The sequence below is a fragment of the Syngnathus scovelli genome, chromosome 4 (genome assembly GCF_024217435.2).
Source record: "Syngnathus scovelli strain Florida chromosome 4, RoL_Ssco_1.2, whole genome shotgun sequence".
NCBI classification, from domain to species: domain Eukaryota; kingdom Metazoa; phylum Chordata; class Actinopteri; order Syngnathiformes; family Syngnathidae; genus Syngnathus; species Syngnathus scovelli.
This window is the reverse complement of record NC_090850.1, coordinates 13,996,271-14,019,330: the sequence shown is the minus strand read 5'-3', so window position 1 is coordinate 14,019,330 and position 23,060 is coordinate 13,996,271. Positions and strand designations below refer to the sequence as shown.

The following is a 23,060-nucleotide window of genomic DNA, read 5'->3' as shown; positions in this document are numbered from 1 at the left end:
TTGGCTTGCCGTAGAGTTGCCTGGCCGGGTTGGAGGGGATGTTAGCTGCAGAAAGACATGGCCTTAATGTGCACAGGACCTGATTTCATTTGTGTCTGATATACAGTTATATGATCCCGTCTAAATGATCAAATAAAAAAGGAAGAGGGAGAATGGCGCAGAGGATGTAAATCAAGCTTTATTGCTGGAATATTACTCTTTCATCTATCTGAAGTGGATGCTTTGAGAGGAGAGCAAAAATAAAAATTCATCATAGATTTCAAGGGCTGTGCAGATTTAGAGGCCATTTATCCAGGATTGTTTTTAACTAAAGACGATACAAATGCGTTCCTTTTGCTTTCTGTTTTGTATGAGAACTGTCACTAAGAATAAAATAGTGTTGACTGTTAAAATACAAGCTCAGTGTTTAAGTGTGCTTGCTTTTTATGTAAGTTATAAAGTGAGTCCAGACAGTTTAATAATTGACATTGTGGATTCTCGACACTAGGTTTGCCTTGTAACTCGGTGCTGTTAATCTTAAAAGAGGATTGGCAAAGCACATGCACATTTGAAGCACTTATCATTATATCAATGACGTGCTATATATTGCAGGATATCAATTAACCGAATAGCGATACAATTTGTACATCTGTGATAAAAACTCATTGGAACTTTATTGAGCACTACAAAAGACAAGCTGAAATTTGCATACATAAAAAAACACTAACAAAAATAATAGTAATGATGATGAAATGATGCAGTCAGTAAAAATAGGATTGTTGGGAGGGAATGATGACTGACAATATACATTGTCAAATGGAGAAAGCGTCATATCTGTACATATCTTAAAAGACATCAGCATTTTTATTTTTTACACTGAACTCAGCCTTGATCCATGGCTGATTATTGTTGCTCTTCACTCTGTCTCCCTCTAGAGATCGGTGTGCCCACTGCATTTGCTGACATTTAAGACCTGCACAAAGAACCGGAAACAATGTTGACTGATTGATCACCAGCATCGATGAGCTAGTCAATATGTAGTCTTTGTTTACACTCCGGCATCTCCGCTGAGTTAAACTGAGCGTGCTCCAGGCGGGCCACCTTAGAGACCTTCTAAAAGCTGGCCACGCACCCGCCATTGATTGGCATGTCAATTACTGTGTTGACAGCACGGTTGTTGGCTCTGTGAAACGCTAATGTTTTGGATGATGATTTCTTGCCTCAACTATATGCCACTACTTTTTATTGTCAAGTAGACTAATTTAAGTCAATCTAGACTGAAAAGTAAAAGCCATTAGAGTTTTATGAAAGGTGATGAAGAAAGTTAACTGATATGCTGTTTATATGTAAAATGTATGAATGATAATTCCGATTTTCAACAAAAGAACTGTTAACAAAGAAGTTTACGTCAATAGACTGTTATTAGCAACACAAATCACAAATAAGAATGACTCTAAACCTATATTTGTATTTCCTCACTCACAAACACTTTTTGGTCAGTTTAAAAAAAAAAAAGTGCTTCTTTACAAGATTGCCTTTAATCTCTGGCCTCTTCTATGTCACCTTCAAATGTGTGGATGCTGATATGAGAATGGTGTGGACCTGTGCAAGGTATTAGCGTTAAGCTCTCTGATTAGACAGCACATCGATTAGGATATCATTTAGCACTTGCCCGCTCAGCCATCTGGGCCGAGCTTGGTTTGCTGGGGTGGGTGGTGAAGATTGACAGCCATTCAGATGAAGAATGACCTCATGATCGTACGTGCAACAAGACATTTCAACATGTACATTCAGTAACAAAAGCTTACTTGCAGTACCTTAGAATGAAATGTGAGGAAAGGTCATACATGGAAGGACTAAAGCGTTCCCATTCTGAGGGAGTGTTTTGAAAGTCAAATCTCTTAACCTTCATTCCACCTTTCCTTAACAATGTTGGAAAATGCCGTGGGGTCAAGCCGAGATCAAAAAGTGCTCCTTTTGAGCGTAAAAATAAACAGCACTGTTTAAAATGAATTTGACTCCACTTTTCTTAACCGACGTCATTACACAATAGTGAGTATGGATGTCGTTCTTGAGTCGTTAGCCTGAAACTACTATTCTCTAAACATGAACTATGAAAAGGACTGTTTCCATCCTTCTATTGCTTGTCACATTTATTAAAATTTGACTGGTGCCAACAGTGACATTTTAAGAGATTCAATTTATGTTCACCACGCCCAGGAATTTTTACTTTAGATGTGAGGTCGTTATGTTGTTTTAACATTTTAAGTTATCTTGTAACATAACTGTGCCACCCTTTGGGGATGCACATATCACACATTCCAGAAGATGCCACTGGCTGCAGAGGTCATTGTGTCCAGTCTCTTCTCAAATATAGTGATAAATAAGTTAAATAAGTCTCATTACTGAAGCCAACGCCAGGAGGTAAATACAAAAGATCCCCTCCATTGTTGTTGTTTGGTGTTTCACTTGTGTTCAATGGGGTTGAATGCAGTTCCTGCAGTACTATTTTGCCGAGCTGATTTGATGTACAGTAATGTAAAATGAGTAATACTAACAACACATTTGTTTCTGTGCCAGAGTGCAAGCATTGCGGTCTTGTATTAATTAGTCGCAACATTCTCTCCCCTACAACGAGGAGAAGCATATTAGAAGAATACTTGGGACAATACTAATTTCTAAAACCTCATGGGCAAAGAGTAGACAGCAAGGTCAAAGTACATGGCGATATGATCGGAGCAGGGAGGTCCACTACGACATCACATTTAAGAACTGATATCTAAAAACGTGGCAAATAGTTTTACAGTCCAGTGCAACTGTGCAATGTGTTATAAGGTAAATGAAAAGAAAGAGGATGATGGGTAAGACAAAAGCAGTGCAATATGGAACGAAGCATAACAATGCAAGAAAAGGGTGGGCTGTAGGGATGAGAGATAGATCAGCCAAGAAAAGGTTAGGACCCTTGCTTTGCCTGAACACTCCGAGGCTTTTAATCCTGGAACAAAGTCATTAAGTTTCACAGCTCACGAAAGCGGCCAATTAAAAGTGGAGTGTAGGCATGCATTTGAAGAAAGGCATGGTTTGCTGCAAGAAGTCAGGCCTTTTATCGGACCAGTGGGAGCCCCCACCCACTTTTGCACTCGGGGAATCAGCTCGCCTGTCAGACATCTCTTTCAGATGTTTTCACTTCAAATAAGTCTCTCTGACCCAAAAGGAGGTCAAAGCTGAATCACAAGGAGACAGCTAAGACTGGTCTAAACGCACAGAAACTTTATAAACCATCAAATAAACCAGTGGGGTACTCTGTGATAAATTAATTGAATCAAATATTAATGAGGCATTTATCAAAGATTGTGTTCATCATTTTAAGCATTCAAATCAAGCATCTTTTCTGTAATTATATTGAACTGAAGTGCGGGACGCATTCTTCAGTAATCCTTTACAAAGCTTCATTCTGCTTTAATTAGCTGCTTAAAGCTGTCAGTGCGCTAATTCAATGCTGGCATTGAGAGAGGGTAAAGGGCTTGATCTCGACTCACTTATTTACTGAAATAATTGATATCATCAGATTGTTGGTGATTTATGAGCTTACTGAAAAATACTGAGGCTTAGCAGCTTTGAGTGTAAAGCTTCACTCACATTATGCATTTCCCTGGTGCCTGCTAATTGCCGTGTTAAGTGCAAATGTGTAGTGAAGTCTTCAGAGAGACGTGAACATGAACACACGCAATCCATGAGTACAGAAACATAGCTTAGTTTAGCTGTTTTACTTTTGTAGTCTTCTTTTGGTGCAAAAAGGTGTGTCAACGTTGCACCATGTTAACCACGTCCATGCAAAAAGAACGGGATACTGAAGTAGTGAATAATGGTTGAATGCCATACCACCAAAACTGTACTTCGTAATTTTCAGTCTTGGCATATTTTCAGGAATTGTCTTCAACCATTTCCGGAAAAGCAGTTCAGAAAATGGTTGGATGGATCTTCAAACATGTATAATGTTAGTATTTAGAAACCGTTTTCTAAATTCACTTAACAAGAATTTAAAGAAAAGCAGTAAAATGGCAGACTGTGCAAGATTCTGGGAAATTCACTTTAACAATGTACAACTCAAGCGTTGCAAATGTATATTTATTCCTAAAAAGAAATGATTGAGATCTGCAGCTTCTCTAAGTACAAATTCAGAGAACATTAAACCAACTGGATGTGGGTGTAGCGCATACTGCAAAAACCAAGATATAAAGTTCATTCTTTCCTTTTCAAATTGATAGTTGGCAGTCTAGGGTCAGCGTAATACATTCCAGCTGTTAAAATAAAATGTATAGGGTTGTTGAATTTATTCAATATTCATGTAAAGATGGCTTTGGGTTAACAAGTAACATTTAAGGGCATACACGACATTGACGAATCTACTTTTTTTTCCCCAATGCATTTCTTTTTCTATTCTAAAATGGAATCTTTCATGAATTTATTCCACACTGAATTAGTCTGCCTACACTGATAAATAATCTTGTGTGTTCTTGAGAAATATCATCCTCTACCGGCCCACCTGATGGCAAATATTTACAATACCGATTGACCTTTTTGTTGTGTTTGATTCTCTCCATCCCATTCACTGCCATTTTAACTTATTTTTTCTATCGCTTTGTCTCGCTGTACACTGATATCATCCTTTGAACAGGTAATGATCCCACTGTATTGAGATTGTCGTGTGTGCTGCGTAGTGTAATGGCCTGTCTTTTTTTTTTTACTATCTGCCGCATACTAATCCCACAAGCGCATGACTGAGATGGCACCTGCAAGAAGCTGTGCATGAGCTGCCGCCTCGCATCAAAGAATGCCCATTAAAAATTATCCAAAAAATGACTGCTCTCACACCTCCCTGGTTGTGCATCCTTCTGCTACCCCACATTCAAACACAAGCCTGAAACCACGTTCACGGCCAGACGTGGACATTCAAATTTTATTTCTCACAAATGTATATCATCCAAGTTACTGGACCTACAGTGAACATCAATGTGATTGGGCTGCACTCTGGGGCTGCTTTGCTCTATCTAGCAGAGTGTGTTCCAAAATCTCAGTCCCTAAAAAGCTTGTGTTGAAAACTATTAAGTTAAAAATGCATTTTTGTTATTCGTTTTTATTTTATACAATTCCGTTGAACCCAAAATAAATGATGAAATGCTTATTTTGTACCTCTTTTCTGGGGTTGAGTTGCAGGGGCAGACGGTTTAGCAGGAAAGCCCAGGGTTCCCTTTATCTAGCCACTTCTTGCTTTCTTCAGGACACCCTGTAAGGACTCAAGGAAGGCTGAGCACCCTTGACTGCTGCAAAACAACATAGGTGAATGGCACATGTTTATAGTTTTGGTGTTCTAATACTTAAGTGAGTGATATTTGAACACATACATGTGTAGTTGTATACTTTGGTTCCTAGCAGGATTTCGACTCACTTTCTATTCCGCTGTCAAACAGAATAGAATAAATCCTTAAGACACTTTATTCAAATGAAACCTGTGCTATGGAATCTAAACTAGTAAAACTTTAGCTGAACCTTTCTTGCAAAGGCTGCGAGTCAAAATTGCCAGTGAAATAATAACGTTGGCCTAAAATTGCAACTGCCACATGTTAAAACTGACACCTGCAGAAATGACAGTAAGAGAAACAGTCCCGGGAGACACAAAAGGAGTCATTGCAATTGTAAATGATTAGCATTGTACTGTATGTATCATTTCTCCGGAGTGAACAGGCAATGTGGTTATCACAGCTGAGGGAATGCAGAGGGAGCGCTGTTATCTCAGGGAGCCATTTTAATAAGAGATTCCTTTTCTTTGTACTCCTCCTCCCTCCCACGTTCCTCACACTCAGTGGTCCATTTTAAAGCCATATGGCTGCATGTTTTGGTGGGTAATTTCACTGCTTTTCATGTCGCCGACGGTGAGGCATCCTCCTCCATTAGGTAGTGTCATCTTGTGATGTATGATGTACGCATGGAAAGAAAGGGAGCCTGATGTTTATTCATGACTTTCAAGGCAATGCTGGAGCTAAGCCACCTGATTTCCTTTTAAGGTACAAAACTCTGTGAGAATGAGACTCCATGTTAAAGGCGCACACATCATGCCCTCCTCTGCACACACATACAGTTTATGCCTCAACCACGTTTTTTTTTTTTTTCCTAATTGCTTATAAATTCTCCCTCGACATCAGAATTAATTTTTTGACCCTGGGAAAAAAAGATCACATGAAGTGATTTCCTTCTGATTTTTGCTTTGCTGTCTCCCGTTTTGCCTCTGAACTTACGGTAGCTCTGGACTTTGATGAAGGGGAGAATTTATATCACTTTATAGTAGGCTGGCATTAATGAGGTGCCACTGCTGGAAAAGTAAAATGCCCCATGGTCATGCATGAACGCACTTGTCCAAGAGAAGTAAAAATTGACTTATTATGGTCACGCTGCTTAGTCTTGAAAACAGCGCTAATAAAAATAACATCCCAGACAGGGTGAGTTTCAAGATCATTTGAAATTAACAGGACTTTGTCCGTTTTCCTTGGGATTCCTACAGGGCACTTTGTAATTTAGTGGATGCTGCTGCAGGTTTAATTCCCAGCTGGTGCCTTAATACCGAGCCACTTGAGCTTGCCACTGCCAGTCTACAAAAAGCCAATTATGAGATGCGTCAGATTTCCAAGACTGGTGTCAGTCACTAAGCATACATTTAAAATCCATGTCACTGTTCTTCTTGGCCAGGAACTGTCAGGTGTTGAGGGCATTGTGAGCTGCCTGGAGTTTGCATCAAATGAAGCAAACACACTCGTTGGCCCACAGTGAACAGGGAAATATGTCTTCTGTGACACCAGTGAGTGGAAGGTAGCTCCATGTAACAGAATAAAAATAGTCTTTCCTATTAGCAAGTAAGACGAATACTGCTCTCTGACAAGCACAATTTTGCCAAAAAGTTACATAAGTTAATCATTCTAATGTATCATTCAACACTATGACAAAAACTGTTAGCGCTTTATTATCCTTTCAATGTACAAGATGAATCTTAACTGCTGAAAGATAAATCTGCTACTACGTTTCAGTTTGGATTAATTATTGGGCCTAAATACCGTAATAGGATGATATGACAGAGACCATTTTCCCCAACAGCTTGTTTTGAATCTCCATTTAATGTTGATTAAGTTGCTATTATTCACAACGCCTTCTCCATTTGTCTTAAATGTGTAAATTAGATTTTAATGGTAAAAATTCCCCATCTATCCATCACAGACATACAAGACTATAGAAAGGCTTAATGGGATTCATCTTTTGAACGAATAGTATCTGTTAACATTCTCAACAGCACATGCATCACAAGGATCCAAAAGCTGGATCACTTCAATGAACACTTCATTGGGTTGACCAGCAGAATCTATTGAGAATTCTCCCTTCATAGAGATGACTTTCTTTCATTTGGTACTATTTTTCTACAATTTGCACAGGTAGAAATCGGCCTAAAGGGGTGTTTGTGCAGTTGTGGGATGGAAAGTCACCTACTTGCGGCCAATCGTAGTGGCCCCCCTCAGCTACATTAAAATCCAGGAGGTAAAAGCACACACAGGGCTTGACATTGCGAAAGCAGAAATAGACAGGCTGGTATCCGTGCAAGATGATGGCAAATGTAAAGTGTGTTTATAGAGGGGAAATGCAAGATCTCCCCATTTGAATGACGTAGTCGGCCACACATATGTAACGTGGGCAGTTGGATGGCGCTTCATGTGTGGGAGGTATGTAAACAACTAGATTTATGTCTTTTTTTTTCTTCATAATTTGTCATAACTGTACATAACCAACAATACCCAATATTTGATTTGTATATGATATGACCTAATCATGTCGTGTTATGCAGAATGCAGTGGTGCATGAGAAAGATCTACATATTGTATTTAACATTTGCAATACTCTGCTTAAAAGTAAAGGCCTGTGACTTCAGTGGCATTGATGCTAACCTTATACGATAAATAATTCAAATGTAGCAACGTCTGTAAATGTCAGCAAAAATTATGTACCACGAGGAACGGGAGCAGGAGCTATAGCATAACTGACTGATTGTTGTGCTGTCAAACTGCTTTGCATGAAAAAGGCCGAGCCTAATTGCAACACTTAGCTGCAACGCACTGATAATACATAGCAGGTATACAAAAGGACACTCAGAATCTCTTCTGATGAGGAATTTCCTGGGTGACTTTGAAAGCTGTGCCACCGCCCCCGTTTGTTTGTGGCGGGCTGGCGGTGGGGGGCACTGAAAGAGTGAACTGTATGTCACCTTGTCCTGTCTGACATGACAGATCCTTCAAGGAGATCCATCCACAACAATGTTTCTGCAATCATTTTGCATATGAATTCTTTGTGTACTTTAGGCACGAGCCATTAGAAACGCACAAGTTTTGAAAAACTATTGAAAGGTTATTCACCAAATTTCAGATTCAGGTTCTTCAGAAATTATAGTACAGCAATTTTTTTTATTACATCTTTATCATTATTACATCTATGCTCACAATTTTGGTCACACCATTAAATTTTAGTCATATAAGGTAATGTTCATTACCCCTAAGAACCTTATCACTCTCGATATTCTATATATTATGTGACCTCATGAACTTTCTTCTAGACAATTGGTCAAAAGTTAGCCATAAATACATTCGTAAAAATTTTGGGCAGCCTTTCCAAAATAGTTGACGCTGTTATATCTGCAAAAGGGTGGACCGATGACATGCTAAACACGATGAATTAGTATTGTGAGTCGAGTAAGATGAGCAAGTGCTTTTGGCAATATAGTGAATTTATATTCACTTTACGGGGATTTTCAATGAATAATAATGCAAACAAAATGCATCTTTTGTCTTCGTCCCAACCGAACATAGCTAAGACACAAGGTTGTGGATGCCAGTCCTGTCAAATCCACCCTTCCACAATGAGATGACTGTCTACATTAAAATCCTGGAGGCAGAGAGCAGTAGTGTTAACTGTCTGCTGCCGTAATGAGAATGAGCTGTCAAAGACACGCATGTAATGGCTCCCTTGCTAGCTGCCCAGTTCAAGTCCAGTGAGACACAGCACTGACACACCATTTCTTTCACACTGGCTCTCCTCATGCAGTTTTTCACGCCTTCTCTGCCTCTTTCTACAGTTGCTCCTTCCCTCTATTCTTAAACGTTGACCTTGACAAACAATTCATCATATACAGCACTGTATATTTTCTTCATTGTGTTGCTCTGATAACAAGATGTATACATGCCAAAACCCATCAAGATGTGAACGGAAAAGAAGTGGCATTTAATGTCTACTTCATAAGCAAAAATCTACTTTAGCAGTATTAGTGCTTTTTGGGGGAAGTTTACCCAGATCATACAGGCACACCCACAGTAGACTAAGATCTTGATTACTCCTTATGACTCTCTGTCTTATTTCTGTATCGAAACGTAACAGCTACCACAGGCCTTTAATTTGCAAGTCATATCCGGACCCACTGCCCGAAGGCCGGTGTTGCCAAGTATATCAATTTGACTGAGAACATCATTCGCAGTCACATCTAACGTCACACAAGATGATAAACAAAAGCTGATATTGCTAAATTATGTTAAAGATCCTATTTAGTTGAATGGTTCCCTTGGCTTTCTGTTATACAACGCTAGACTAAACAAATCTAGGCTGAGGTTTAGTCAGGTCCTAATCCTTTTAAAAAAAAAATTTAGCCAATGGACCGGTGAGTTTGAATTCTGACATTTTTTTTCATACGCCATTACTTCGGATGTCAATGACATCCTATTGCTGACGTTGAGAATCAGATTATCATACTGTGTTGGTTGATTGACAGTTGACCTTCACGTTGGTTTATAAGGAGCTGGCTAGATGCAGTGGATCAACTTGATTGCCTCTGTGATACCTATTAAGGCTAATTGGAAAGAATTACAAGGTACCAATTAATCTGAAGACATCAGACATGACATTTCATTAAAAGGGCCGAGGTTGACTTTCAGTGAAACACGGGAGCTTTTGAAACTTTAACCCCTATTCGTCATGCGCTGATTCTTTCAAAACACTATCTTACAATTGGGTCGATGCAACAATTACAGATAGTGTATTTGTGGTAGCCTTCCCACAAATGGTGGGATATATGAACTGATAATTTAAGCAAAAATCTTATGTTATCTTTCTGCTGTTTATTATTGTTGGCTTTGCTCCAAAATTCCCATTCCGTAATGTGAACAATAAACATTTTATTAATAGGGGAATAAATGAGGTCTGTGTTTGTCCTAGATGGATAACATGTTTCAGACAGTAACCACGGCATGGCAGACCAGCCCACTGATATAACTGCCTGTCGAGCTGAATATTAATGAGCGCCACATGCATATTAACGCCAGCACTCTGCATAATTCTTCATGTTCTGTCTAGAAACTCCCAGACACCTCCCTGGTATTGCTTAACCCTTCTTTGCCAAGACTTCACATCCACATTCCCACACACGGTGAGGAATCTCCCCTTCGCCCTAGTTTTGCCCGCGTCATCTCTCCAGCTGGCTACCAAGGCTTTTTCCCAGACTCCACTTCACATGCTACCACCCCTAGGAAACACACGATGGAGGTGTGCGATCCCAAACGAGATTGTCATTACCTCCCTTCCACTCAATTGGTACAGTAGGTGCTTTTGGAAGAACTACAGCGACATCTGCATGTGCCATGGTTACAAAGCGCCATGCTCATACCCACCCACTTCGCTCGCTGGGCTTCCCCTGCCATTCACCGCCGTCTGTAGCACCGCCTACTCCACATCCCCTACGGCGCTCATTTCTCAAATTACTAAACATGGCTAATTGTGTGAGGCGTGACGCTCACTTCATTTGAATATTCTGGCTTTGGGGGGGATTTGCCGTAGCACAGGGAGCGAATTAAGCAAGGATGTCTGGAAAAGGGAGGATCCGCAATTAGACACACAAGACTCTGCGGAATAAATTGCACCATGAAACTAATCTCCACACTACTAATGCTGTGTTATATTGTTTTTTTAATGTGATCAATGTGTCACACTGCGCAACAGATTTGCGTTCCCAATTTATTTATCATTAAAGGTCCCACACGTTTAAATCCCGACATCTTTGAAGATGATTACCAATACGTTCAAGCTTGAGATTTGAATATATATATATATATATATATATATATATATATATATATATATATATTTGTTTTTTAATTAATTTATTTATTTTTACCATGTGCAAGTTGTGAACTAACTCTTTTCAGTCTCGTCCTTTACACCTTTAGTCTATATTCAGCATGGATCCTATGGGACACCTACATTGCACACTTATAAGCATGTCAATCAGCAGACATTAAAAAAAAAAAACATCAAGTAAAAAAAAAAAAAAAAAATGCAATAAGTATACGTAATTATAGAGTCTGCTAAGTACGGTATACGCTCCAAAAATACCACTTTTGAACCGCATGTGATTGAATGAATCAGCCGTACAGCTTCCGAACATGTCTTTAATTAACATTGAAGAAATAAAAAACAGGCACAGGTTAAGCGTTAACAAGCGTCATCGGCTAATGAGCCGGCTTATTTTTTTTTTTATATATAAATATTTTACCCTTTTCTGTTTCCACCCCCTCACGCCCCATTTCCATTTGCCAGTATGCCTTCACGATTTAATGATATGCAAATGAAATATGCATAAAACGACTCTGCGGTGAGATGATTAAGCGCAGAGGACATTAGCCAGTGCCCGCCACAGTCTGGTTTTCTCCCTTGTGTTCCGTTTCGCCCAAGCACCAACATCGTAGTACAATTAAAATCTATATTTCTCATGGACTCCAATTGATAACACAAGAAAAATCCATTTGAGAAGAAATTTAGAATCCAGTCAGGGTTCCTCTTGCTCCAGTTTTGTATGATCCATGCGCCGTCAAGGCAGCTGTCTTTATATGTGGCAGTTGGCACTCTGGAGAGCAGGCAGAAAGGAAATGTTTTCCAAAAGGGGAGCCCTCCTTGTCACTGGCAGTGCAGCTTTTCCTTGCTTGTTTGCCAATACAGTTAAATCACCACTGGAACACAAGGAAGCAAAAAACATATCCTTGTTTTTGCCTTTCTTTTCTCCCTCTCTCATTTTCCCCTCACTCAAACTCCCAAGCACACACTCCACCTCCCCTTCCATTCCGCTGGCTCGTGCAAGCCCCCTTTTTTGTAATCCATTTGCGTAATGAAGACACTGCGCAATTAGCATCCCCCATGGAATTAAATCAAAAGATGATTATCCAACGTTAATTAGCGTCGAAGACTGGAATATCTAAGCGTTTGCCGCGAAGACAATGGAACGCTGTAATTAAAAATGAAATTTGTCGTATTTGTTGCGATCACAATTATCGTGGTCGAAATGACGGAAAACAATTCTAAAATCGACGCCTCCTTTCTTGATGGTGGTACATCCAGATTCGGGCATCTTGGTTGCGCACACCATAGCAGAGAAGCAAGCACAAAGATGTGATAATCCCTCCCTTTGGTTGCCGTCCTTAATTATTCATTTTTCCCAACTATGTCTTGTTCAATCCAGTGGGAAAAAAAGAGTTCATGTTGGATGCAGATGGGTATCCTAGCATTGCTGATTAACATTTTAAATCCGCCTTAATTCCAAATGAGAAAACGAACTTGATAAAAATCCTCCATTCTCTGCCTTTGGTCGATGCCCATCTTGGCTCAGTGCTCGATGCCAGTGAACTGCTCCTTCAGACCCACAGCATCTCCAGACTCCCAAGTAAACCCTCTTAAACCGGCATTGCATCTGCTTATGATGGATGGGGGAAATCGTCAAAGGGTGGAGTTTGTTCGTTTCTTTTGGGTGGTTGGCAATAAGGGGACAAAAAAAGTGGCAGAGATGTGGGTGTGAGATCTGTAATGAGTTCCCACGGCCTCACTAGCCTCAGTTTGGGTGCAGACGGGCCAGCACCTCCCCCTCAGTGCCTCTTGAACTCTCTGCCTGTGCCTTCTGCACCCATTCATTTTGCCGGTGTGCCATCCTTGCTGTCTCAGCCTGTTGGGAGCCAGTCCTGTGGTAATATCTGTAAATATGCATTGAAAAATAACAGTGCTTCCTCTCCACTGTGGTTGTTGCTGATATAGAAGCCAACTGCCTTTCTAAGACTCCCAAAATCATCAATGAAAAGATGTCATCACTGGGGAAAAGTGGATTCAGTCTTGTCCTTTTGTTGATTGCAAATTGTTTTGCCAGTTCATTAGTATGCATCATCTCATTTGCATGTTTGCCTCAACAGCTGCCAGTGAGCTTCAGTCGGTCCCCCACCTCTATTTTCTCCCCCTCCTCTTCCACAAACAAGACTGGCAGCATTTGTTGAAGCATTTCCATGCTTGATATGGCTGCCAGCCAATGTGGTAACAAATGGAAATTTTCAGGGTTTGGCACAAAAAGTGTCAGCCGCTTTGGTTTGCCACTCATCTCGTTTTTAATTTCCGTTAATAGTTCTTTGTTGGATTATTCCTTTGATCAGAAGCAGCGCCTTCATTAACGGAGCAAATGTTGTGCTAATTAGTGATATCGGGCGCTGGCGCACGTCTGTTTGTTCTTTTCTCTTTTGTTTTTGTGAAGCGACGCACGATCCAATAAAAGAATCCGACAGATCCAACAGATCCGACAGTCTAGGCAGCGATCGGGACCGAAGTTGTAGTGCACGTCCCGCTTTGTTTGTCCATCACTTTTCTTGCCCGTTGTTGTATTACTCCAGTTGGCATGCCAGTTTTAGACCCAACAAGGCCAAATTACCGATCCTTCCGTCAAGTCCATTGCTGCCAACTGTGACATCGAAATGGCATTGATCGCCAACGTCCATGTCCGTAGCTCCACACAAACTGGCATGGCGTGTCCTGCCCAGATGGTCGACTGGCTGCTTGGCACAGAGTGCTGTGCCTCAGATGGTTAGAGAGCCAGTCTGAAAGAGTAGGAGGAGTTTTCTTTTGTGCCGCCGCCACACCCCCATTTTTATCAGAACAAAACAATGCCATTGTTTATGTTCTAGAAATTCAGTCTAATTAATCCAACAAAGGTCTGCCAACATGTTTGTCATCCTCTCATGCGCAATGCCCTTTACTCTGTGTTCACTTCCTGTCTTGCCGCCTCCGTGATGTGCTGTATTTTGTTGGGTTCCATCATGGCACATGAAGCAACTTCTTCTCTCATCGATCGGTCAGTCCATTGCACAATTCACTCCAGTGGCTTCTTCCAATGTCCATCCATATTCAGCAGTCCACCATGGTGAGGCGTGATGGCATGAATATCTTCTCAAGGGAGTCCAACCTCCCAGTAGCCCAGAAAGATCCATCTAAAACAAGATGAAGGAAAAAGTAGCTGTGTCTCGAGACAACCAAAATGACGGTGGTGCCCTTCTGACTTCCAGCTCCATCTAAACACCAGTCTTGGAGAGCGAACGCAAGTCTGGCTTGGTGCTACCACTGAGTGGTTGGCACTGTGCCAACTTCTCTCTGCCATCAAGCACATTCGCTCTTTTTTTCCCATATTTGCCCATCCCCTTTCTCAGTCCCTCTCACCCACCCTCCTCCTCTTCCTTGCTTTCCTTCCACATGCCCGGTGCACCCATCTCGCACTGCCCTCTTTTGTTCTATGGACTTGATGTTAATTAACGTGCGGGTTAATTGATTCTAAAGGCGTGTGTGAAACTTGCTGCGTTTGTGGGTCGCCCTGCCTCCGCGTTGGTTCTGGATGGAGAAAGAGAGACTCGCTAACCACAGTGGGCATACTTCAATGCGACAAAACCAATGTAAGCTTGGTCTGACTATGCCATAGCCCGCAATAAAATTTCGAGCTCCTTTTTAGAGTGTATTTGATTGAAGTTCATTGTTTCCCATAACGCAATGCGGTCCTTTGTCTTTCATTACTCCATGATCGTGTATCTTTTTTTTTTTTACGTTTTTGACCATCTGCCTTGTCGGTAATATTCATCAGATATGCGTAAAAGGCGTAGTGATGAGGCTGTAAACGAATGTGTATTTGTCGATTTGCTGACGATCAAAATAAAAAGCTTATTTCCTTCGTTTAGTGGTTTTGTCATTGCCGTATAATTAAATCTTAGTCACGTCTCCATGTCTCTGCCACAGCTCTTAATTCTGCTCGTTTAGTAAGGCGCTGATTGAAAAACAGAGATGTCGTTTAATTATTTAATACCCTCCCCCGCATAGAGGAGGGGAATAACCTCTGCTCTTAATTAGCAATGCTGCCCCTTACTTTAATAGTCAAGACAGAATGGACTAATTAAAGGAAATTCTTGATTCGCAAATACCTCGCTCCGCAATTAGCGTCAGCGCTGTAATGTAGTTAAAAAACAGCGACGGGGAAAAAAACAGTGACAAACTGCTGCAATGTGCGCGAATCCACCATTGTTTGTTTTAATATTGCGTCAATGCAGGCAAAAGCTGAATTCATTATGCAAATTGGTTGGTATTTGCATAATATCTTATGAGCGGAATATGCAAATGATCCACATAATTTATGAGCGCTTGTGCCGGTTTTACAGCCTTCCCATAACTTACAAAGAGGTATCTCCCTCCTTCTCTCTCCTCCTATCCAAGCTGGCACAACGTGCACCACACTCATGACCACACAGACCTAAAGGAGCACACCCACAAATAGGGTGCGATGACTGGCTGGGAAAAAACTTAGGTGATAGACTGAAGGGGTTGGCAAGTGGAGTGGAAAGTGGCATTGGTAAATTTGTAGGGGAGGGTGTGCATAAATCCCGCCACAGAGGCTTAGTAGCAGGTGCTAATTCTCTATCATGACTGCAAAACTAAATTAACGGGAGACAAAAGCAAAGACGGCGGATTTCGACTGGGTGGAGCATCTACGATTTTTTACTCACTGCCTTGTTGCACACATTTGTTCTGCACTTTTGTCTTTTTCACATCACCGCTTTCCTCTTTGGATGAAGAAATCGATATGGAATATACATGAGAGAAGGAGAAGTCTCAAGGTATGCATATGTGGGCACCAGTGCCCGAGGATGCCAGGACCAGCCCAACTCAGAAACCGTCAGCAGGTAGAATTGGATGAGGCTGTTGAAAAGCAAGATAATTGTTTGTGCATCTGATTCGCAATCAGGATTCTATTTGCTGCAATTATCCCGTTCCGTCTCGATTGCAATAATTGCCTGCTTTGCATAGTGAATGGACATTGCCCTGGAGGACAACAACAAACACGACAGGACTGCAGTACAGATTTCCACAACATTGTTGTGGGTCATTTTGGACAAACGTCACAGATGTTCTTCAAAGCGCCTGTCGTCTTTTTCTGAACTATTTTTTTTCTTGGTTCCTGGAAAATTCTAAACTTATATGGAGGGAAGGTTTTTGTTCAAAGAACACTTTACTTGTGCATAGAGCCTATGTACTGACCTCTTTCTCTGCCTTAAGAGCTCTGCCTCTTGTGGTGACGTGTTTTATATTGTGCATAAAGCGGCATTTTGCTTGTAAGGTTTTATTTTGATCATATTTGTCCACTTTAATGGGAACAATTACAGTAACACTTCAGGCAGTGGTTTGTTATATTTTTCTGCCCTGGGTTTAGATAAAAAGAAGAAAAGAATCAACTTCTATTCTTCCTTTTCTGAAGTTTGTTTTGGTTGCTGTACCTGCAGTTTTCTCATATTTCCATTGAATTACTTCAAATTTCTTCAAATGGTGTAACGTTTAATACCTTTCTGTTTAAATGTCTAATTTTAAGGTTGTGTGACTGTTTCACGTAAATCTTACTGTGTTCTGTATATGTTCTTTCATTATAATTTATTGATTATAATTAATTAATATTATTGCATAATTTCATTGCATTTGACAAATAAAATAATACACAAAAGTTGCCAAATTTTATTAGTGGTGTGACGGTCTCCTGAGTAATACTTTTTAAATACCTCAATAGTTACTTTAGGTGATGGGTCACCTATCTTTTCAAAACTGGAAGCTCTGTATTGATTAATACAAAGGTTTACGGACACACACTTTAGACAAAATAAATCTGGTCCAACTACCTTCAGTTATTTGTACTTAATAATTATATTAATCTATATAGAGACACAGATTGTGTTAATGGTTCCTTAATTACCAACAATAATTTAACAAGGTAAGAGATAAATATATGCAACAATTTCATTCTATAATTCTCTCAAAGTGTTTGAAATTAAAATATCCCCTTACTGGTGAGTTATGTATCATGTGAGTGACCCCTGATGTAGGCTGGAGCAATTCAAAATACCAGCACTTTAGAATCTCCAAGATTAAACACAATTGGCCAATTTTTTTTTCTTTGGTAATTTAGCAGACAGATGCAGTAGAAAGGGGTGTTTGCGCCATTGTGGGAGGGAACCGAGCTGACTTGTTTGCCATCCAATGGTAGCAGCTCCCATCATTCCCTTCAAATTGAGATCACTAGAGGCATGAGGCCTACATGAAGGAATCATGAGCTTTGTGCATGCAAAGCACATTTAAAAGGGGACTGCCTGTTCACCTTGACGCAAAGCAGATTACTATGCTGACAAAACTACATTGGAGGTGCACAGCACCCATGCTGTGAAATAATATCCAAATCATTAAACTTAGTTATTCCTTGATGGACCTCAAGAATTTTACAAAAGGCCATTATCACAATAAACAGGGGGCATTTTTATCTAAAATGTATCCTGTCGTCAACACCGATTGAGATCATTACTGATCATAATCTTGAGTTACTTGTAATTAATTTATTTTGTGAATAATGACACGTTGCCTGCATCTGTACCGCTTTGTTGGCATGTCCTGTCTTGGCAAAACAAATGGTACAAACAGTACTACTGCTTTCCAGCAGAGTATTAGTCAGTGCAAAATGAAACCTCCCAATCAGGTTATGTATGAATCAGTAGTGCAGAAAGACTCCCTCATCACATCCATCACTGTCTCATGTTTTTGTTACATTGCAGATAAACTCACTGTCCAGCTCACACACTTGTATTCAGACACTCCCGTGTGGTAATTTCTTTTCAGGTATGTCCATGTGTCTAACCATGTGAGTGTGTGTATTTTGGCATGTCCTGTGCTTCACCAAGCAGCATTGCTTCCTTGATGCCTATAACCTCTAAGTGCCAGAGGGTAAACATGTGCATGGCCACATGTCTCTGTCCTGAATGGCTGCATTTAGCATGCAACAAATGCCATAGTCAGGGGCATTAAACACGTCCATGCATGCAAATACATCTCTGAGTCTAATCGTGAAATACACACCTTTCAAAAAGAACACGGCCGTGTTAAGCAGTTCCGATTATTATTGCATGCAATGTGCACAAACATGGTTGTAAAGCAGAATACTGCATTATTCAGACTCAGTGGGTGAAGTAATTAAGCGTCTTGTCCTATTTATAATTCATTGCTGCTAAAAGCGCAACACTTTTGTTGGGATAAATAGAGCTGGCACATGATGAGATGTAAAGCAAGGCGACATGGTACAGCATGCTCAGCTGCATTTGTATGAAATTAAAAGTTGAACAGTTAAAGCAGTATACTAGTAGAGTGCATACTACCGCCATGACATGATTCTTATGGGCAGGTCCATTGGGACTCAAACTGTGATAAAAAAAAAAAATGCAATGTCCAATTTAGCCAATGAACACTTGGTTTAAACGTGGTATGTATAAATGCACAAGAAAATACCCTATGGCAGCTTTAGCAGAGAACCCCAGACTTCCCTCTCCCTAGCAACTTCTGCCAGCTCATCTGAGGGATCCCAGGGTGTTCCCAGGCCAGCCGGGAAACATAGTCTCTCCTCGCTGTCCTGGTTGTTCTCAGGGTCTCCTACCAGTAAGACATGCCCAGAACACCTCATCATGGAGGCATCAAAGAGGCATTCTAATCAGATGCCCACGCCATCTTATCTGGCTCCTGTCAACATGGAGTAGCAGCGACTTGATTCTGAGCTTCTCTCGTTCTGTGTTATGTTTCACTATACGTTGGCAGGAAAATTTTAGACGGAAATTTTTTACACTTTGTTATGATTCCAGGTAGGGCACAAAGACAGAGAAACAATGAAAATATATACGTGATTGAGGTGGATATTGTGCTGATTCACCACTGATGGAAATTCAGATTACCACCCCTCCGCCTTCAGCTCTTTCACTGCTTAGCTGTGTGTCTGCATTCTTGCGTGCAGCGTGCTTTGGTGGTTAAAGGCACTTGTTCAAGCCCATAACTTACCTCATGTTTGAAGCTAATGGGAAGTATACTGGCTGCGGTGAAAAATAAATTACATTTTTCACCCCTCGCTCTTACTGCCCTCCTAACCTGCGGTGTAATATAACGGTGGTGAGAGTATGCATTACACTTCCCACACAGAATTTATCTGTGTTGCACGACGCTGACTGATGTATTTGGAAATAATGTAGTGAAGCAGGATATTACAGGAGCCCCTGCTACTAATGGTCAGCTCTCAGCAGCCGCCAATGTATATCATTCAGCCGGACTACCTCATCAAGTCCAAAGCTGGCATCCAAGCCAGGCAAGCCATTCAAGCTTGACATTAAGACTGCTGCAGTAAAAGTCCTTACTCAGTCAAACCTCATTCAATCCCCTTTACTCACTCAAAAACCCAGCACCATTTGTCCTTCATCAAAACGTAAACTAGAATGGCAATCGGGAGACCACTGCCAAGACCAAACAATCCTGATTTGGATACCAACCTCCTTGCATGTGCCTAAATAAAAAGAAATGCATTATCTGGGTAAATGTGGGAACTACCTTGTCATCCAAAGACCAAGACAATCCTAAACTATTGGGAATAGATTGTAAATAAACTTGTACACAATCCTTTGAAATAAATTGCACTCATATATTACCTCTAAAGCAAACCATATACCGTAATTTCCGGACTATAAATCGCGTTTTTTTTCATAGTTTGGGTGGGGGGGCGACTTATACTCAGGAGCGACTTATATATGTTTTTTTTCACAAATTTTTACTTGATCATTAAGACATCACTTACTTACAAGAATAGTTGACCACTTCCCATGTTATTTTTAGTATAGTTGACCACTTCACATGCTTTTATATCTTTATCTTGAACATATTCAAAACATAAAAAATAGAGAAAACATCAAATAAAGCAATTAACACTTTAAAGCACCATATCCAAGTCCACTGTCTGCTGTATGTACACTTGCTCCATTTTTGCTCCTCTTATATTTATTATTATTATTTATTATTATTTGTTTATTTATCATTAATTCAACACTCTCATTTATTCATTGTTTGTGCCTTCTTGTGTGTTTTTGTGTTGCTTGTTTGCATATGTGTACTATCTCACCGAGGGATAGTGGGAACGTAATTTCAATCTCTTTGTGTGTCTTAGTCTATGAAAAAAAATGACGATAAAGCAGACTGACTTTGATAAAACAACCAAATAAACAAAACAAAAAACTACATCTGAAAAAAATTATATTTTCAGACGAAACTGGATGAGGGCGCTCTAAATTTCACCGTTGGCCGTGACTCAACAACTGGGTGGGCTTAAGAAAAATGGCACCAAAAAGAAATTCGTATTTTGCAGGTTACAAACTTCAAGTTGTAAAATATGCAGTTGAAAACAGTAATCGAGCAGCAGAAAGAAAGTTTGGAGAACCGTGATGTACCAATCAATGGATTACTATTTCACGTGATGTCAGTGATGGGTACATCAATAACGGTACAGTCTATCATTGGAAGATTGACTTGACCATGGCCAGAATAGCAATGCCCCATAACAAGTCCAATTTCCTATAATTGGGACTAGCTGATTGTTTACTGAAGTGCACATTTCCGGTGCATGGTCATCCTGGCGCCAGAACATGTTTTATTTCATTATTTCCTTTATGTCATTTCAGAGGGGCTATCATTTATAATTGACCAAGCGACATCATGCTATTTGCACAGACTTTCATTCAACTGGGCTCATCAGACCCACAGAAGTGCCTTTTTCTTTTGAGAATGGTCACCAATAATGCGTTCCAATTTCAGAGCGGCGAATTATCCGGGCCGCGGATTGGAAATTTTTGCCTCTCTATTTATTTTTGTGTTACAGTCCTGCTTGCCTGATAGATGTCCCCACACCCTTGGCCTCTGCTTTGATGTGGATTATCATTAAGCCCCATGCTTGCCCCCAGTCACACTGTCAGCACCTTTTGATGTTTCCTATGTGGCCTTCCAGATAGAATTTCTAATAAGGGGTCATTATCATTTTGATATCTTGAATGGGGAAGGGAGCCTCTGGCACTAACGCCAAAGTGTCTGTTGGAAAAATAACTAGTGCTGATGACAAGTGCAAGTGGCAGCATTGCTGAGCTAGCTGTATGGTCTTTAATGGCAGCAATACACACAATAGAAGCAGAGTGATGGCTAAAATTTAAGAGTCTCTAATTTCGAAACATACATGTTGCACTGTCTATATAATTTTGGTATCAAAATGCAACCTGATTAAGGGCTATATAAATAATCTTGACTCGACTTATTGACATGCTCGAAGCCAAACCTGTAACTGAATATTAATCAATTGGTCTTTGTGCATTTTTGTGCGCGGTAAATTAGAAATAATGTGCCGTTTTTTCAATAATGGGATGGATTTTTTAAAATCTATAGTTCATTGATTAAATGAAATAATAATTGACAGATTAATTGATTGTCACCCACAATAAATTAAATGCAACCCCATTTTTACCGTTTATGTTCTCATCTTCTCCATTTTTACCACTAGGTGATTTGTGCTAAAAACAAATAAAAAATAAATTTGATGTACTCATAGTGATTACAAACAAATATGGTATTTGTTTGCTGATTACTGAATCCATTGTGATGTAATATTTAACAAAAGTTGCTTTTAGTCTTATGCTAAACATCTGAATCCTAAACAATCTTGTAAAGTATACTTACTATGGCACTTAATGTATTGTGATGCTTCATAATTTTATTAAAAAGTCCAAGTTGACCCCTGTAGTAGTAATCTCTTATTTTTCTAAGTCTGACATTTGCCCGCAGCTCATCAGTTAATTATAACTGATGACCCTGTATTTTTTGTGTGGATCTTTAGAAGTTTTGCAATGCTGGACTTTCTGTGGAATCCTGCTGCTTGAGTTGTCTGCAGCTCATCTAAGAGGTCTGGTGGTACTGCTTTGTCACAGTGATGAGAGATCAAAGAGCCTCCTTAGCATCAGGAAGAACTCAAATGGCAAGCTTGGCCTGTTGAGGTTGACATCAGGACATAAATAATGACCTGTCAGAAATGCAAAACCTCTAATGGAGCAACGAAACATTGCAAAAAGAGAGCTTTGTCTATTTGTGAATGAAAAGCAGCATAAGCAGGCCTTCAGCCAGGTCATAGTGCTTAATTTTGGGAAGCCTTGGCCGAGGGTAGATGGGATTACAGTAAGTGTCAGAAGAACAAATTTGAGGGTATACAGAGGATTGCCCTTCGGTGCAAATAAATGCAAGTACCTCTCTTTGAATTGTGTGAAACCAACACTCAGTGAGTGAGCCACAGTGCAGCGACTGAAGTGAAATGACCTAATAACTAAATCATGTTCACATTGGGCTATCGTCTACTTTTTAATGCAGACGTCACGCACTTGTAAAGCTGGCTCAGCACTATAGCTTTGTGGAACCTGTTAATTGGATTTCTAATGATGGCACAGACTGGATATAAAGTCAAGGTCAGAATCATAGGCTGGCTCCGAGCCCTTAGTCCTTATAGACGCACATCTCTTCATATCTGAATGCATCTCTGGAGAATGACGGTGACGTTAATTCTATATTTATGAATTGCAATATTGCACACTTTTAATCACCCTCGATCACATTTTAAGATATCTTTAGTTCTTGGTTATTTCTGGCTACATTTTCAAGGTTGTGAGAGCTCAATTAACAAGTTGAGCAATGCTATAATGATTGCTGGGAACATACATATGTGGAAGTCTAACTTTGGGTGCAGTCATTATGGATCGTCTGCCATTACTTAAACCGGCCCGATTATCGGTTTG

The 23,060-nt window shown here is 40.2% G+C and overlaps 1 long non-coding RNA gene across 1 annotated transcript in view; it reads right to left on the bottom strand.

Annotated features, from left to right (window-relative positions):
- Window positions 1-201: 201 nt before the first annotated feature.
- The window catches only part of LOC125967501 (uncharacterized), a 76,516-nt gene continuing 53,657 nt past the window's right edge, over window positions 202-23,060 (bottom strand). Inside the window, exons 6-7 of the long non-coding RNA XR_007480751.2 lie at window positions 5,173-5,303; window positions 202-952 (exon numbers count right to left, since the gene is read on the bottom strand). This is a non-coding gene — a long non-coding RNA (uncharacterized lncRNA). The remainder of the gene's footprint in view (window positions 953-5,172; window positions 5,304-23,060) is intronic.